This window comes from Neomonachus schauinslandi, chromosome 9 (genome assembly GCF_002201575.2).
Source record: "Neomonachus schauinslandi chromosome 9, ASM220157v2, whole genome shotgun sequence".
Classification (NCBI taxonomy): domain Eukaryota; kingdom Metazoa; phylum Chordata; class Mammalia; order Carnivora; family Phocidae; genus Neomonachus; species Neomonachus schauinslandi.
Window position 1 is genome coordinate 99,145,827 of NC_058411.1, and position 19,222 is coordinate 99,165,048.

General features: G+C 38.2%; 1 pseudogene; it reads right to left on the reverse strand.

Annotated features, from left to right (window-relative positions):
- Positions 1–394: 394 nt before the first annotated feature.
- LOC110583754 lies at positions 395–1,073 on the reverse strand (annotated as a pseudogene).
- Between the last annotated feature and the right edge of the window lie 18,149 nt (positions 1,074–19,222).

Below are 19,222 nucleotides of genomic sequence, written 5' to 3' on the forward strand. Positions count from 1 at the left end.
TCTCCAATCTGGTTTCTTTCTTGAACTGAAATGACCACTCCTCAGCCAAATGCTTGTGTACCTTCACCTGAACTTCCAAAAACATCTCAATTCAACACATCCAAAAACTAAACTCAAGAATTTCCTCTCCAAACCTGCTATTCCTGCTGTCTTCCCTATATCCACATCTTACAAGACTGCATTTTTACATTTGGGAATGTGGCTTTTTGAATCCCAAGCAACATATGCACATACATACATCAAACTTTCTGGGGGGCTTACTCGAAAGTATCTGAAGTGTTTTAACAGGGCCTAGAAAAGAAAGGTATATCTTCCCCCTCCCCTCTACCTAAAAGCATCTCTCACCTTTTTTTGTTTCCCCTTGGGCAGACCTGAGGACAGGGATGCTCTGCATCTAAAAGAAGGTGTTGGGCCTCTTGGTGGTGAAGCATGGCTTGTACTGGTGAGGTAAGACCTGGTGGGGCAGTGGGAACTTGATCTTGGAATTACCAAACTGTTAGACTGCCAGCCAGCAGCACTGGCTGGCTGAAATCTCCTCCACCTTCATGATCTGGATCAAGTGGGCCTGGGCATGGTGTCAGTTGCCCATGTCTTGGTAACACCAGGTGACAGCGCCTGGAGTTGTCAGGTCCAGGTACTCCTGGTATGTGCGGTGGGTGCTGCTGGGGGGGGAGGTCATAGTGCAGTCAGGTGTCAAAGTTATTCACCTGCAAGGAGGATTTCTTGAACACCGGTCCACAGTAGATAATTTCCCCTAAAGACTTCTTTAGCTTGTTCAGCTAAAACACAAAGTACCAGCAATGGGACTTGGCAACAACATGATTAGGTGCAAAGATTTGCATAAAATAGAGGGGAGGACTATGGCATTTGAGGATGGGCAGGAAGGGCCCCACCACCTTGTACTCTCACAGTGTGCCCAAGGGCTTCACGGCACACTCTCTGTTCTCACCACCACCCAAGAAAGGTCAGCTCTTTTTTATTGAGACCTACCTTTTTACCTCACACTCGTTCCCACTTCCTCTAAGAAGGCTTCCCTGAGGCCCTGAGAACAAGTTGAAACAGCTCTCCTCCATGCCCTCAGAGTTCCCTATTTCAACCACTGCACTGTTAAATATCTCAGTAATTTAGTATCCCTTACTACCAGTTAACTGAGCTTTCTCCCTCACCAGAATTTGAGCTCCTAAGAACTCTGCTTTAGTTATCTTAGTAATCCCTAATGCCTGACATAAACAAATGTTCAATAATGTTGGCAGAATGAATGAATGGCAAATATTCCTAATAAACATGAAGCAGGCAGAAGAGTAGAGGGTTTGAAGTAGAGGCCCTGCACTTTATCTCTGCTTCTAACCATGCCTATTGTGTAGCTTTGAGCAAGTCCCTTCACTCCCTAAGGCAATGTGTCTGAATCTTTCAAGGAAATCAGAACAGCAATATCACCTTCCTCACAAGGCTACTGAGACATGAAGGGAGTCCATATCATTTCTTAGTATGTAATTGGTTCTATAAACACTCTTTGGTGAATCTACTGGGGGTGGATAGAAGGTAATGGAGCTGGGGAGGAAATTTATAAAGTTTTACTCGTGTGATATAATTTCAAGTTCACCCATCTCCAATTTGAAAGTGAAAACACTGTCAAGACAACATGAATAATCTAAAACATGGCTGGCTAATTATATATGTATGTACACATATATATTATTAATACATACATATAATAACTAGGGATTAGTGGGGCACCACTGGGAGAGGGAACCTTAGTTGAGATATGGATTGAATACTTGTGTCTTTTCAGACATTTGTGGAGCCTAATCTTTCTCAGCAAGTAGGGAGAAGGGTCAGAGACCTTGGGCACTATAATCTGTTTTCCTCCTAAAAAGATCATGATGCTATTAATAATCCAAATGGAACTAAAATGGTTAAAGTCACAAAGCATCTCAGCATTCATTAGGGATTCAGGCTAAGGCAATGCACAAGCACTAATATTAACTATGGTCCTTAGCCTTTGGAGTTGGTGAGATGAACCCAGCCAACTTCCTGCAGACCAAACATTTATGCTAAATGGAGAAACTTTCTGGAGGGAAAAAAAAAAAAAGCCAAATGTAAGAGACCTGTCAACTCCAGGGTCATCAGTGAAGTGATAACCAGAAAAGAGCTGAAATCAAAGTCTGTCTCTGCCTCTCCCTGCACATTCTGTTCAGTGGGAGCCCATGGTGGTCACAGCTCCTTTAACAATATTTATAATGAAGGAACAACGTTGGAGATGTCAACCTTGATTATTCATAAAGCTTCCTCCTGCTCAGATCCACCCTGAGGCTAACAGTAAAAGTACCTGATTCCCAATTCTCAAACACAAAAGCATACAGAGCTTGAAAGAGGAGCTGACTAATAAAGTTTGCATATCCCTAAGAAAAAGAGCATACAAGGAAGAAGAAAAGGAATGGCAAGATTAAACAAAAACAGTAAGCTTGGATGGGAAATGATAAAAATTTTAAAAGGCAAGAACTTAAATCTATTTTCTTTCTCTTTTTCTTTTTCTTTTTTTTTTAATGTCCTTGTTCATTTACATTTCAGTATAAGCCATTTGGAGAGAACAGCTGTTTCATCTCTGGACTAGAAAGCTGAGGTGCTTTGAATGCTTACTATGGGAGAGTAATGTTGCTAAACTCTGCTCTGGAGAGTAGTCTAGTGGCTTTAAACTGAGAGGAAAGGCAGAGGAAGGCCTTCATTGCTGGTTCTATTAGACAAGGAGGTGACCAAAGCAGAGGCTTTGAGGACTCACTCAGGTAGACTACGTAGGGGGAAGAGTCCAAGACGGATCTGGAGTTTACAACCAGCTCTCCAGCCCCCTAGCTCTATGACCTAGTTATTCATTTGAGCATTCTTTCTCATTTACTTAGCAGTTTCCTCATTTGCAAAGTGGGAAGAATACTACTACCTTCCTCCTAGGGTTGCTGAGAACATTTAATTAAATAGGGAGAATGAAGCCCAGAGTTGGGATTATAGCAGGTACTTAATAAATGTCACTTATTTGCTGTTATTATCAATCCTGACAAGATATATCAAATAGAAATTAAACTGTTTGCTTCTGGATTTGGTGGTTTTAATAGAGATATGGTTTGGGCTTACGGTAATGATTAATGTTGATTACCAAATATCCTCTCTCTCCTCTCCTGGGTACATGCTAGAATAGGATTATACTTCCTGTCCCTTTGTGGTTGAGTGAGGTCATGTGATTAGGTCTAGCCAATAGTTCTGAGAGGAAGTGCCGTGTATTACTTTAGGCCAGAGCATTCAACTGTGCAAAACCTTCCAGAGCTCTTATCCTATGGCCATGATACTAAAAATGTCCCAAATAATAACTATTCTGTCAACTTGGGCTCTAAAGCCATAAACCTCTTGAATTTTAGCTGATTTAAAATCTTTTCTCAGTTCTGGAAATCACTGGTAACTCTTCAAATATTAGTTCTGCCCCATTGGCTCTCTTGCATGTGACCACAAAAGACCTATATAAGGGTATTCTAGAAGCAACTGTTCATTATAGTTAAAAATCAGAAAGATCCTCAAGATTCATCAATAAGAGGATCACTAAATTGAATAATATTCATTCAGTGAAATATTACACAGTAATTAAAATACAAGATATTACACAGTAGTTAAAATACTGAACCAACCATATGTAAATCAACATATACAAGCCACAAAACCTAATATTGATTAGGAAAACAGTATGCATTTCTGTAAATGCTTTCATGTAAATGTATACAAAAATGCTACAGACATTTAGAGGCACATAAACATGTCGTTAAAAGTATAAAAGTATGCATAAGATTGGTAAATATAAAACCAAAATAGAGGTTGCTTTTGAGGGAAAAAGAGGAATTGGGCTCAGTGAGGAGTATTAACTCTAAATATAACATCATATTACTTTTTTTTAAATGCCAAGAAATACGAAGCACTTACCATAAAAAGATTATAATTGTGTATGTTTAAAATTTTTCATAATTTTTTAACAAATGTGATATAATGAGCATATAAAGGCAGATGACAAGGCATGTTTCTGCTAAATAACAAAGTTCATGAACACAACTTCTTTAAAAAGATATTATTTAGGACCAGTCTCTACAGAGATCCAAAGCTACAGGTTAGACAAGACAGAAGTTTCTCTTTTGCCATCACAGATGGATCCTCTAACCCCCTCCATCAAATCTACAGAATAGCCAATGGGAGAGCAAGAAAATGTCAAGGAGAACGTGCTTCATTCTTTTAATGGCACAACATGAAATTGCCATACATTTTTTTCTTCCTACATCTAAGTGGCTAGAACTTTGCTTCATGACTGTATCTTGTAAGGAAATGTGAGAAATGTAGTCCCTGGCTGGGAAACCATGGGTCCACTAACCTTTGCAGTTCTCTTATTAAAGGAAGAAGAGAAGAATGGATGGATGTAGCTGACCACTAGCCGCCTGTGCCACAAGAAGAATTACACCCAGCCACAACAGAGGTGCAGCAGGAGCATTTACAAATGGGAAATTTGTCCTTCTGTCTTTCTATCAGGATGCAACCCCACAAATAGTCCCTGTTAATCTTTTTTTCCATAGCTTCCTAGCTCTAGTCTTACTCAGCTGTCCTTCAATCCCCAAGCACAGTCTGTGAGATGGAGATTTAAAGGTGGAACGACATGGACCCTGCCTTCAAGAGAAAGACAAAATTTTGATATCTAAGGTCAGCACTGAAATGGCAGTAGGCATGGTTTAATCTGAACACTGGGGAGGATGCATGAGCCAATCACGGGGATCTATGAAAACTTCCCTGTAAAGTCTCTCCAGGCTTCACAGAGAATGTGGCTCTGGAATTGAGGCTTGGAGGTTGAATAGGAAGCTGTTACGGAGACAAATGGGGTTCTGACCAGGGGGAAATAAAATATGCAAAGGTAAGAGAATGAGAAACTTAATACATTCAGGAAAACAAAGACATTCCATGTAGTTGTAAATTAACAAGGCAGTAAGCCAAAGATGAAGCTGATATGTTAGGTCAGATGAGATCATGGTCAATCTTTCATTCGTAAGAAGTTCAGATTTTATCTTGCATATACAGAGGGAGTCACTAACAAATTATGAACAACGACGGAAAAGGGGTAATATTAGATTTGTTAGAAAGATGACTCTGAAACCAACGTGGAGGATGGATCAGGATAGAGAGAAACCTATTGATAGATAGTAAAGGCAGAGGAGACAGTTCTGGGGAAGAGTCCAAGTCATGACGTATTTGAAGTCCCTATAAGACACCCAATTAAAATGGCTAGTAAATATGGTATTGGACACACTGGAAGCTTGGGAAAGAAGTTCTGGTTTCCACGACATGCCATCCCTTTAGTTTGCAGCTTCTGGAATAGATAAAACACTTTTAAGACCCAATAGTCAATTCTGCTCCTCATTTCATGGTGGCTGATCTACCACTCCATGATAGTCAAAAATCCTAGTATCTCCTAGCCTGTGCTCCCCCTCACCCTAGTTAACTGGTCCTCTCATTAATACAGCATTGATGATGGCACAGTGCTGGGAATTCAAAGTTGAATACCTTACTAATGGAGCAATGTCAGCCTGAAGGGAGATCTCTGGGGTGTGCACCCAGCTCTGCATTTGGTCCTGTCATGTTTAGCAGTTTTATTAGACAAGATGAAGGCAGGCATGACACCTTTAACCAATTTCCATATGACATAAAGATAGCAGAGGTAAGTCTGTGGATGTCAGGATGAGAATTCAGAGAGAACTAAATATGCTAAAATCAACAAAATAAAATATAATGGGGACACATGGAAAAGGCTGTGAAATAAAGTTGTTCAAATAAATAAATTGCAAAAGTAAACTCATGGGGAAATCCTGATGAAGGTGTCTGCTACCCAGAATACGTAATTCTCATAAAACACCCTGGAAAACATTATTCAGAACACAAGACCACCATTTCCTAGTGCTCAATCAGCAAAACAAACATGAATCCCCTTTCCAGGGAGATGGCTACACTTTAAATAAAATGGATGGTCAATAATCTGATTGTTCTATTCTATAGGGACTACCACATTTGCTTATCCTTTATTCACAGGACACACAGCTACATTTCACTACAAATGTCTTTCTAGAAATGCTATTTCATTATACCTGTTAATCTATGTATTTTTTAACTATTAATCAAGACTAAATGCAGTTTCTAGACTATAATCTTTTTCTTAAAAGATTTTATTTGAGAGAGAGAGAGCATGTGTGAGCACACGAGCAAGCATGAAGCAGGGAGAGGGGCAGAGGGAGAGAGAGAAGCAGGCTCCCTGCTCTGCAGGCAGCCCAACACGGAGCTCCACCCCAGAACCCTGAGATCATGACATGAGCCGAAGACAGATGCTTAACTGACTAAGCCACCCACGTGCCCCTCTAGACTATAATCTGATCATCCTTATCTGTAACAGATTCACACAGCACCCTGTACTTCTCCCCTAAAATTTCATCAACATTATAACTCATTATTAAAGTAATTTTCAGTATCTGTAATCTCCATGTCTGACTGATTCATTACTCTATCTCCAGTGCCACATACAGAGCTGGCCGTTAGTAGGGACAAAATATTTATAGAGTGAATAAATGAATGAAAAAATAAATGATAAACATCCAGCAAGAATGATAATGTGTTTTAGTAACACAAAATAATGTCAAAGATCTTTGTTATCTTTTTCGTGGTGGGAAAATGAATTCTTTTGGTCACTAATTGTCATAATCATACGTGTCCATATTATCAGCTGTTTCTAGTCAAATAACCTATGTACCTCTAGTCACCTGCAGCAAATGACTTGCCTGTCAGAGAAAAGAAGCAAAAAACATGTAATATTGTCATATTCCCTCCTACACTGTAAATTCTCCTTGTATAAAACAGATAGTCCAGGGGAGAAAAACATTTAGTTCCTGATGTCTTTCTCTTTTTCTCATATCCACATTCATTTTTTTTTTAGCTGGAAAAAAAATACTGTTTGGTTGGAAACTTAACAGTATTTTTTTTTCCAGCTAGCATATTAGACTTATTTTTACAAGGGCTATGAACAGGAGAAAGGAGAAAGGTGAAGAGAGAGAGGGTCAGGAGGTAATTCAGAGAATGCCAACAGAATATAGGTGAAGCTAATCGCATCAATTCTCTTTGAAGCAGCTCCTGCCTGTTTTATTACAGATTCCATAGGCAGTTGGTGATATGGCTCTGCTGTTACACTCAACTACAGCAATCAAAATTTCTCTCTACTGAACTTTCATTGAGGATTCCACATAGTTTAAGCGTGGGCCATTTTATTTCGCAGTGGCCTAATTAAGGTATTTCCTAAACTGTACCATAAAAAGCTACCATTTAAAAATTTTGCAATCAATTCTACTTCCCTAATAGAAGCAAAATGTCATTTAGAAATTACTGTCATGCAGGAATAATGAACAAATTGTCAAACCTATTTCGAAATTCATTTTATAGAAACCAAAATGAGTGACTGCCCACCTGGATATTAAAAAGAGAATTCCTCCACCAATTAGCTAAATTTCATAATTTTAAACGGCCAACGTTTTAGCTCTCCCCCACCCCTATTCAATAGATCAAACAAATGGTTTCAGAAGATAACCAGTTCTTCCCTAACCAACTAACACAGGCAGTAAGAGAAGAACTGTTCTACCCTCAGGAGAATTAACCCACTAATTGAGCATCGAAGCTTCCTGTAACATCCAACCTCAGACCAGTATCTCAGCTATTGCCACTCTTAGTGACATACAGGGAGGGCAATTTTACTTCTACTATACAATTAGTTTGGCATACCTGTAATATTTTGTTCTGTTACACATCTGGAAGTTAGGATCACTCTGTAACATGGTTTTCATTTTTTTTATTTCATTGCACATTTGGGTTATTTTAATTCTTAATTTGTGGGAAAACAAAATTTTCAATATAGTTGCAATAAAGAACTGATTTTTGGTTTCAAAATCTCTCTCTCTCTTTCCTCCTTTTTTCCCCTCTTAAAACATCTCCCTCCAAAAAAAATTTTTTTTTTAAACTTGTCTTATGTTATCAAGTAGAAACCATATTCCTTATGCAGATAAGCAACAAGTAAACTAGGTAAGTCTTCCTCCATTATATGAGTGCTGTAGAGCAGAGTTGTCAACTGCTTCATTGTTGGGGCAGGTTTGAATATCCATACCACTTGAGATAGAAAAAGTCTGATTTTTCTATAAGAACATGTCAGAGAGGGGCGCCTGGGTGGCTCAGTCGTTAAGCGTCTGCCTTCGGCTCAGGTTGTGTCTCTCTCTGTCAAATAAATAAATAAAGTCTTAAAAAAAAAAAGGTTAAAAAAAAAAAAAAAAGAACATGTCAGAGAGTAATCCAAGATTAGGAAACTGTATGAAGTTCTCAGGGATCACTCAAAAATGAAGTACCACCCACAACCGAAAGTGGTAGACTTTTTTTTTTCTTAAAGAAACACATTATGTGAACATTTTAAATATCCTAACAAGTACTCGAGGTGGTCTTGCCAGAATTCTGACCTGTTCATTAAAAGGTATGCACAGTCACATATAAGTTTCATGGCCACTCTGTAGAAAGAATGGAAGACAAAAAAAAAAAAAAAAAAAAAGGAAAACACTGACCAAATTATTTGATTGCCAGATTTAAAACTTGGTTTTTCCTTCTTGTGAAAGGCATACATACACTTAAAGGATTCTCTCCATGTCCCCACCTTTTCCCAGCACCTCAAAAGCAACAACCCAGGAAATAAAATGTCTAAGGCAACACATATTAAAATCCTCCAAATTCCTTCTTCAACCATTTATTGATCATGCAGTATTTACCACTATTAAAGATGTAACACACTTCGTAACTATGGTTTCCAATCTATAACTGTATCTAAATTAAAGATAAGGTGGGCACTGAATTGGCTCAGTTGAGAGAACATACGACTCCTGATTGAAGGGCCCATGCTGGGCGTAGAGCCTACTTAAAAATAAATAAAAAAACAAAGTGAAGATAAGTTATATTGGGTTGGAAGACGAAAGTAAGAATTGAGATTCCTTTTTACATCCATTATAACCAAGACACCTGAAGGATGTCCTTTGACATTTTTAATCCCAGTTCCCTAGAAGAAAAATGTGTGAGTATTCATAACAGAAAACAAAGAAAGGGAATAAAAACAATCATTTCATCCCACAACTATTATCATAAGCCATAAAATGGCTAGTCAGGAGGCAATCCACACTTTAACCAGTTTTGGAAACAGATGGTTCTAAATATGACTAATTTTCCTCAACATTTAACAGCAACATCAGAAATTAAACATGTTAAAGAAACCATTAGGTTCAGTCCCACCCCTGTTACTATCAGTATTACCTATTAGGGAAATCGTATTCCATTAACATATTTACATTAATTGAAGGAGGAAGCTTGAAGGAAAGAAAAGAATTAGCTATCACTTGATATTCTAAAGCAAAGGCCAGGCTCTTCCTTTCCCAATTCAAACCAAACACCTGCTTGCTGACCACACTTCCTTTCTGACCAAGAAAGCTGGTGGATCAAATTGAGGTTTTAAAATAAGTTTTCTTAGCTAGAATCCTGATCCATTCCCAGAAGCTATATTTCCACCTCAGATGAATAAAATATCCTACTTTAAATTTCTTGGTCTATTGAATAATATGAAGGCTTGAAGCAGCAGTTCCATCTCCAAACCTGGTTTTGTCTGAACCTACAGCAAACAGTTGAGGAAGAATGCAGATTTACACATGCAAAGAACTCCTCCTAGTGGCTTGTTCAGCCACATTTCAAAGTAAAGGCTAGACAAATACTGACTTTGTCGACTCTTCTCAACTAGACAGCCTGGGTGAAAATCATTTCCCCAAAGCCCTTTGTTCTGATGTAGGACTTTGGATGCAACAAGAATGTAAACATTTGTAAAGGCTTTTTCTGAAAATCTTTTTGCCAAAGATATGATGACCATTAATACCTCCTGCCCTTCCTTCCTGAGGCATTAAAGATGCTTTATGAATAAGGAAAGATATGAATGTCATGTTAGCACCTCAAAATGTCAATCTCAAAATGAGCAGAGGAACCATGGTGTCACTAACCAATCCCAACAAGAATTTCTTCAAGAAAGGCAGAGAGCTCAGACCTATCAAGAAAAAAAAAAAAAGAGAAAGGACTCAAATAAATAAAAATCACAAATGAGAGAGGAGAAATAACAACTAATACCACAGAAATACAATCATAAGAGAATATTATGAAAAAACTATATGCCAACAAATTGGACAACCTAGAAGAAATAGATAAATTCCAAGAAACATATAAACTACCAAAACCTAATCAGGAAGAAATAGAAAATTTGAACAGACCAATAGCCAAGCAAAGAAGTTGAATCAGTAATCAAAAAACTCCCAACAAACAAAAGTCCAGGACCAGATGGCTTTACAGGCAAATTCTACCAAACACTTAAAGAACAGTTAATACCTATTCTTCTTAAACTATTCCAGAAAATAGAAAAGGAAGGGAAGTGAGGTCAGCATTACCGTGAAACCAAAACCAGATAAACACACCACTAAAAAAGATAACTACAGACCAATATCTCTGATGAACACAGATGCAAAAATTCCCAACAAAACACTAGCAAACTGAATCCAACAAAACATTAAGAAAAATCATTCACCACAATCAAATGGGATTTATTCCCGGGATGCAAGGGTGGTTCAATATTCACAAAATCAATGTGATATACCACATCAATAAGCAAAAGGGTAAGAACCATATGGCCATGTCAATAGACACAGAAAAAGCATGTGACAAAGTATTCATTCATGATAAAAACCCTCAACAAAGTAGGTTTAGAGGGAATATACCTCAACATAATAAAGGCCATATATGAAAAACCCAGAGCAAATATCACCCTTAATAGGGAAAAACTGAGAGCTCTTCTCCTAAGGTCAGGAACAAGACAAGGATGTCCACTCTCACCACTTTTATGCAACACAGTACTGAAAGTCCTAGCCACAGCAATCAGACAATGAAAAGAAATAAAAGGCATCCAAATTGGTAAAGAAGAAGTAAAATTTTCACTATTTGCAGATGACATGATACTCTATATAGAAAACCCAAAAGAATCCACCAAAAAACTGCTAGAACAAATTCAGCAAAGTTGCAGGATCCAAAATCAATGTACAGAAATCTGCTGCATTTCTATATACCAATAATGAAGCAGAAGAGAAATTAAGAAGACAATCCCATTTACAATTGTGCCCAAAATAATAAGATACCTAGGAATAAACTTAACCAAAGAGGTGAAAGACTTGTATTCTGAAAACTATAAAACATTGATGAATGGAATAGAAGACAACACAAAGAAATGGAAAGACACTCCATGCTCATGGAATAGAAGAACAAATATTGTTAAAATGTCTATACAATCCAAGGCAATCTACAAATTTAATGTGATCCCTATCAAAATACCAATAGCATTTTTCACAGCACTAGAACAAACAATCCTAAAATTTGTGTGGAACCAGAAAAGACCCTGAATAGCCGAAGCAATCTTGAAAAAGAAAAGCCAAGCTGGAGGCATCACAATTCTGGACTTCAAGTTATACTACAAAGCTGTAGCAATCAAAACAGTATGATACTAGGCCAAAACAGACACATAGATCACTGAAACACAATAGAAAATCCAGAAATAAATCCACAATTATATGATTTAATCTTTGACAAAGCAGGAAAGAATATCCAGCGGGAAAAAGTCTCTTCAACAAATGGTGTTGGGAAAACTGGACAGCAACATGCAAAAGAATTAAACTGACCACTTTCTTACACCACACACAGAAATAAATTCAAAAGGGATTAAAAACCTAAATGTGAGACCTGAAACCATAAAAATCCTAAAAGATAACATAGGCAGGAACTTCTTTGACAACAGCCATAGCAACTTCTTTCTAGATATGTCTTCTGAAGCAAGATGTTTTCCTAACAAAAGCAAAAATAAACTAAGACTACATCAAAATAAAAAGCTTCTGCACAGCAAAGGAAACAATCAACATGACTAAAAGACAGCCTTCAAAATGGGAGAAGATATTTGCAAATGACATATCTAATAAAGGGTTAGTATCCAAAATATATAAAGAATTTATAAAACTCAACACCCAAAAAAACCAAATAATCCACTTAGAAGACATGAACAGACATTTCTCTAAAGAAGACATTCAAACAGCCAACAGACACATGAAAAGATGCTCAACATCACTCATCATCAGGGAAGTGCAAATCAAAACTACAATGAGCTATCACCTCACACATGTCAGAATGGCTAAAATCAAAAACACAAGAAATAACAGTGTTACCTGTTAGCAAGGATATGGAGAAAAAGGAACACTTGTGCACTGTTGTTGGGAATGCAAACTGGTACAGCCACTATGGAAAACAGTATGGAGGGTCCTAAAAAAAGTTAAAAATAGAAAATTTATGATCCAGCATTGCACTACTGGGTATTTACCCAAAGACAAGAACACTAATTCAAAGGGATACATGCATCCCTGTTTATAGCAGCATTATTTACAGTAACTAAGATATGGAAGCAGACCAAGTGTCCATTGAATGATGAATGGATAAAGAAGATGTAGTATATATATACAATAGAATATCATTCAGCCAGAAAAAAGAATGAAATCTTGCCATTTGCAATGACATGGATGGAGCTAGAGAGTATAATGCTAAGTGAAGTATGTCAGTCAGAGAAAGAGAAACACCATATGACTTCACTCCTGTGTGGAATTTAAGAAGCAAAACAAATAAGCAAAGGGGAAAAAATAAGAGAGAGAGGGGCAAACTAAGAAAGAGACTCTTAACTACAGAGAACAAATTGAGGGTTACCAGAGGGGAGGTGGGTGAGGGGAAGGGTTAAATAAATGATGGGAATTAAGGAGGGCACTTGTCATGATGAGCACCGGGTGATGTATTGAAGTGCTGAATCACTACATCGTATACCTGAAACTAATACAACACTGTACGTTAACTACCTGGAATTAAAATAAAAACATACATACATACATACATACACACATATGAAAGCAGAGAGCTAGAGACAGTCCTGAGAAGGGAGTCTGGGGTGTGGGAGAGGACAGGGAGCCTGGTGAACTAAAGACCTTGAGAACTATAGTCTGAGAAGATGGAAAATGAAAGGGGAATGACCAAACACTTTAAAGTCATAAAGAACAGAGATAGCATAAACATGAGCTTGTTCACAAAATACTAGGATAGAACTGGTGAAGGTGTGAAAAGAGGGGCAATTTTAACATTGCAAACACATACATTTAGGATAAAACACTGCTTTCCATAGTAAATTGATGGGATTAATTTGCTCAACCCTCAATTTTTGTAATGATTCAATGGACCAATACCTGTGAAGTTCTAATGATATAGTAAGTGATACAGTAAGTACTTATTGTCATCATCCTCAATTCCTTCTAACAAATTATATGATCCTTAAGGACTGGGATGTTATCTCACTCATATTTTAAATCCCCTACAGTGCTTAGCCCAATGCCATGCACAAGGGATGTGTGTATGCTGGAAAACATTTAACAACTGGCTCTTCAGGGGTGGGGAAAATCTGATTCATAGTGATTGCCAGTTTCCATCATGTAAATACTCCCAATGTGGTGAATTTCAAGCAACCAAAATGATGTCACTGAAAGCAGTGTTGGGAAGAGATGCATATAGTCAGTTCTTGGAGGTTGTAAAAGCCACTCCAACCCATAGCTGGATGCCCTCAGTAAATAATTATGGAATTGAAAATGGAGCCAAACCTTAAGAGATTTTATACCATCATCAGCAAAAAGCCAGTAGCATCCACTCACCATCACCTGTACTATCAATAAAATAATAAGGTTTTTCTCCCAACTAAGAGTTTTACCTCACTCTCTCTCAGCGTTCACTATTACCAAGCAATTCTGAGTGTAACTTTAGCAGAAAACCTTATCACTACAGGATAAATGCGAACTTTATGCACCAATAAAAAAAAAAAAAAAATAAGAGTCACAGTATTTACTGTTGCCAATACAATGTAAACATACCATGGGTTAATAAACCAGTAACACTAAGTAACAAATAAATAATATGAATCACTAAAAGGAAGAAACCACAAAGCATTAGAACACTTATTGAATTCTCAAGAAATGTAATCCATTGTCTTGAATACGTCTTTCTTTTACACAGGCTAATGGCCTTGTCAGCCTTGGCAAGTCCAGCATCGATAACCTCCCTGCCCACACACACACTCCTAGTCAAGTCCTGCTTTGGCCCTTCCCAAGGCAAGCTGCCTCCACCACTTGGGCCACCCGTGGAAGGTCACCCACTGGTGGTTCTGTCCCCTGCCCATCTCTCACTGAGTTCCTCCTATCCTCTTCTGATGGCAATCAGAAGCAGAACTACTCCTCTAAGTGCTTTTTCAGCTTAGCAAAATTAGTCTCTGAACCAAGTGAAATATGTTTTATTTTCCTTTTCTTTCAAAATCAGCCTCAGCTTTGGTTGCTTTCATCTGAGAGAAAGCACTCTATTTTTTTTTTTCTCATCTCCATTTCAAACTGCTCAGTCTTTCAGGGTATATCTCTCTCAGCCTCCACTCACTTAACCTCTCTCAATCTGTGAATGAGTGTGTGTGTATGTCCTTTATCAGAATGCCTCCTTTGGCATGCACTGTACTTTCAATAAAAAGCTTCTCTCAGTTAATGCCTCATTAACTGAACTCTTTCCTCCAAGAAAAGTCCACATACTTTGGGAAGAAATAGTCATGTTCTGCTTGCATATTATATTATGTCTCTCTTAACTTTTACCCACAACCTCTGGACATCTCTGTCATAACATTTTTCCCTTTCATCCCAGGTAGAATGGCCCATACCTCTCTTATCCTTAAGGATGACACATAGCTTTCTAAGTCCAACAGACAGAGAGCCATGACTTCAAAAAATAAACTCACCAACTTAAGCAAATACAATAAAATGTTCATGAACCGAGGTTCTGATCAGAGGCATTCAAAAAGGACTATGTATCTTATATCAGGTTTATTGTTCTAATACCAAGTGACATTCATCAGTAGATCAGTTTGCAAATCAGTAAATCTCACCAGGAAAGTTTCTACACCCTTGCATTCCTTAGCAGAAATAAATCCATTGTTTAGTATATGTGAGACAAATTAATTCTTCTCCCTCTGGATAAGTCCCACCTGAGAGAGCTCTATCATAACATATATCATGCAAATGCTTTAAAAAAATAGTGTCTTGTTTTTAGTAATTCAAAGCATTTTTTTAATTAATGAATTCTGGAGTCTGCACCCAAGCAGAAGGAATAATGGACCAAACTTATGAAGAAGGCTTGACAAGGGAGAATCCAGGCTTCATGGAATCATGTAATTTGGGAGGCTTTGTTTAAGAAAACATAACAATAATAAATACAAAATTAGGTACAAAAGAAAATGTTTATTTAAAAAGTGTGTGTGCAAGTGAGGAGTCCTAACATTTAAGTTCCATAAGCTTCATAGTAATCCACTTCCCACTAGGTTTTCCTAAGAGCGAGTCCCAACCAGTGCTTTCTGCATGTTAACCCATTACATAGGGAAGCCCACTTAATTGTCATACCAGCGTTCTGAGAAAGGTACTATTTTCCAGCTTCTTTGTATAATTGAGAAGACCGAAACCGAAAAGTGTTGAACAACATGCCCAAGGTCATACTGCCATGGAGGACAGAGCCAGGACCCAGCTCAGCACACTGTGGTTGTCCAATATACAACGTGACCTCCTAAGACCAAAAGAATACTTGTAAGTCTACTTCTACCATTTCTCTACATTAGTTTACTTTTATTCCATCCTAAATTTCCTAAGAAAAAGAGGCACAAGAGTGTTTATTTAAAGTGAACACAAATTTGGATCTTGAAGTTGTACCGCAGATACTCCATCATTAGGTCTTATGTTTTCATCCCCAATTGTTCCAATTCAATCCTCCCAAACAAAAGAGCTCCTTTATCAGTCATGGCCAAATGGGTTTTGAGTGGGAGAAAGCTATAGCTGCTGGTTGTGGGGTTCTCCAAATCATGAAGTTCAGATCATTTCAAATGTCAAACTGGCACTTAACAGGCAACAGCTGAGAATCTGACTTGATTTTATTTTGGAGTAAAATCCTCTCCAAGCTAAGGTATTATTCTATAATTCCTCACATTACCTAGAAGTGTCATCAAATAGAAAATAAAGATATTTTTCACATCCTTAAGTAATTCAGAAACACTGGGGATGATCCTTCTAATACGGAAGGCTCACAAATAAAGTTGCTCACTTTCAATGGGGGCATTAACTTCCTCAGGACCCAAAGGCCTTCAGGTGTAGTAAAATAGGTAATATAACAAATGGATACTAAGAGGCAGAGTTAATGTACCTAACGTATCTGCCACCAAATGTCATTTAAAATGGATATTAAAGCCACAAAGAACTATGCAAGCATCAATTAAGCCAATCAAGAATGTTTACCAAATATACTACACTTCATGTACAACACATACATACACACACACACAGCGTGACTACAGCAGTAGTACTGGTATTCCAACAAAGAAGAAAGACCTTTGTCAATGACAACCCTGTTTTCAAAGCAATTTAAAAACAGCTTAATTTGTTTAACAATTAAGATCTACTTATTAAAAGCCAATAACTGGGGAAAAAAGAAACTAAAGGATAAAAGCATAGTCTAAGTTCTGGCTGGCACTTACACTTAGAAAAATTATCCAGAGGACCTAAAAGCCCTCCTGCCTTAGCTATCTCTTTTCTGTAACACACTTTGCCAGCTTTGGTCTAGAGATATGCTCCGTGGAACAGTGTGGGCCATCAAGAAGTCTGAAGGGACTAATGAGGAAGGAACCTAGTCAGGCTCATGTAAGCTTCTTTGAACTGAATAGGCCCCAAATGCAATAGAATCTCAAGACTCACATCCCTCTCGTAGGAGCTAAATTTGGTATGGAGGTGAATTTTGAGCCTCATAAAAAGGTATTATTTTTTCAAGAAACCAAAAAACCTTCTTGAAGTTCAATTAAACTCTCTGAGCATCACTTATTCTTTTCCTTCAAATATTTATTGAAAACCTACCACATCTCAGATAATTAGGGTAGGAGTTCTATGTAGACTATCTCTAATCTATAACTGTCTTATTTATCCTTTTGACACCAGGACCTAGTACAGTACCTGGCACACAGTAAGTGATTCAAAAATGGAATTTATCATCCTCACTCTTGTTAATGGTAGAGTCACAGATGACATAAAGGTCAACACGTTTTAGAGGTATGTTCCCATAGAGTTCATGGAATCCGTAAGTCCTGCTCCCAGCTGTCAACTTCCAAAGTAATGGTTTCATGGTTTAGAGAGTAGGACAGAGTGAATGACTTCATCAGGGCTTCTTCCCCCACAGTATTCCACACAAGCAACAAAAGCATGTTACCATGAGGCTAAACTGAGTCAACCAGTTAACAGAAAAATTATTCTTGTGTTCCTCAATGGAAATCTACAGTGTTAGTTTATGGGAAGCCTACATATATCATACTAATTGCTTCTAAGTCAAATTTTAAAAGGAAATTTAATTAAGAATGTGATGGTTTCAACCATGACATCTCGGAGTGACTCCTCCATGCCTCACTCTGCATTAGGCAATTTGTATTCATCAATTCACTCAGATATTACCACCTCCTCTTGTGATATTATTGGCTTCATTTCCCGCTGTACAGATGGAGAAACTAAGTCTCAGACTACTAGGAAGCTAGGGAAGATGCACAGGTACACTAGGGAAACATGTGCCAAACCCAACAAGAAGTCCTTCTTCAAGTTAAGCAGAGAGCTAGAATAAGTCCTGGGAGGGGCACTGGAGTGAGGAACAGGATGGGGTATTTGGTGGACTAAAAATTTGGAGGGTCAACCTGGAAAGACAGAGAAGGAATGGGGGAATAATCAAAGACTATAAAATCATGAAGAGTAAGGAGAGCATAAACATGGGTTTGTTCACAAAATAACAGACTAGAGATGGGGGTGGTGAGTGAAAAAGAAAAGGAAAAAAAAAATGATAGGCTAGAGATTGATAATGTGAGGAGTAAGAAGAGCTAATGGGTTGGATGAATCACCTAAGAGAAAATTACCAAAGAGAAAAAGACAAAAACCAAAGTCAAGATGCAGAAGTACCCAACGAGGACACCTGTCCACTAGACACACTTCTATGGATTTCCTACTAAGTTTCTAGCTTTGTGCTAAGCCCTTTCCCATACGATCCCATTTGATTCCAATAACAACCCCTCCAGGGAGAATGATGTGTATTTTCATAACTGCTAGATGGCCATTTAAACTCCATGCTGTGGGGCACCTGAGTGGTTCAGTCAGTTAAGTATCCAACTCGATTTCAGTTCAGGTCATGATATCAGGGTCATAGGATCAAGCCCTGCATTGAGCTCTGCACCCAGCAGGGAGTCTGTTTAGGCTTCTCTCTCTCCCTCTCCCTCTGCCCCTCCCCACTCCCCATCCCCCCCACACACACTTGCTCGTGCACACACGTTCTCAAATACATACATACATACCATGCTTATGACTGCATTCCATATGACTGCTTATAACTAGCTAGGTTATTTTCAAATTTTCATGATGTCTCCAAATTTGTGCTCATGGTCACTGAGTCTGTTGTGTTTACCTATTTCTCTGTTCCCATTTCACTCTAATTGAATTTGGAATATAACTCTGCCACTATGAACAACTCTGCTCACTCAGACTTTTTTTTTTTCTTTTTTTTTTTTAGAGAGGGAGTAGGGAGGAGCAGAGGGAGAAAATCTTAAGCAGGTTCCACGCCTAGCACAGAGCCTGACATGGGGCTCTATCTCATGACCCTGGGATCACAATCTGAGCAGAAAACCAAGTCGGACACTTAACCAACTGAACCACCCAGGTACCCTGCTCACCCAGACTCTTCCTTCTCCTTTCTAGTAAATGCTCTATCAGTCTCATCTGTTGTGAACTGAATGTCTGTGTCTCCCAAAATTCATATGTTAAAACCCTACTCTCCCATGTGTATGGTATTAAGATGTGGGGCCTTTGGTAAGTTACTAGGATTAGATGAGGTCATGAGAGTAAAGTCTTTATGAATGGGATTAATGCCCTTGTAAGAGTCATGAGAGGGC